Source organism: Haliaeetus leucocephalus, unplaced genomic scaffold, assembly GCF_000737465.1.
Source record: "Haliaeetus leucocephalus isolate CR32 unplaced genomic scaffold, Haliaeetus_leucocephalus-4.0 Scaffold506, whole genome shotgun sequence".
Classification (NCBI taxonomy): Eukaryota; Metazoa; Chordata; class Aves; order Accipitriformes; family Accipitridae; genus Haliaeetus; species Haliaeetus leucocephalus.
The window spans coordinates 5,226,148-5,226,569 of NW_010972942.1; the positions used below are offsets into that span (position 1 = coordinate 5,226,148).

The following is a 422-nucleotide window of genomic DNA, read 5'->3' on the forward strand; positions in this document are numbered from 1 at the left end:
GGCCGGGCGGGGGCGGGGGGCGAGACCGAGAGCGTACGCCCGCACGATTAGGACCCGCCCGCAGCGAGGTTCGGACTTTGCCTGCCGCCAGGGAAGGCGAGCCCTCGGACACCTCGGCTCCCGCCAGCCCCGGGGCAGGAACCGCCGCCCGGGGAACTCCGCCTCAGCATCTCCCCCGCGCCGCTCCTAACATGGCGGGCCGGCACCTGCCCTCCCGGGAACTACGCGCCCCAGCGTGCACCGCTTCCCGCCGCACAGCATGCCGGGAGCCGGGCGCCGCACTCCTTCCAAGGGCGGGCTCGGGAAGGGGCGCTCGCCCTGGGCCGGAAGTGACCTGTGACCCTGCCGGAAGTTCTTGGGAGGCAGCTGGCCCGACACCGCGGGTGCCCTGCGAGCGGGGCGGAGGGAGCGGCGCCGACGAG

The 422-nt window shown here is 75.8% G+C and overlaps 1 protein-coding gene across 1 annotated transcript in view; it reads left to right on the forward strand.

The window, feature by feature from the left end:
- The first annotated feature begins 394 nt into the window (after nucleotides 1–394).
- The window catches only part of TCEB1 (transcription elongation factor B (SIII), polypeptide 1 (15kDa, elongin C)), a 15,244-nt gene continuing 15,216 nt past the window's right edge, over nucleotides 395–422 (forward strand). The window contains exon 1 of the mRNA XM_010575877.1: nucleotides 395–421. The gene's annotated coding sequence lies outside the window, so the exon portion shown is untranslated. The remainder of the gene's footprint in view (nucleotide 422) is intronic.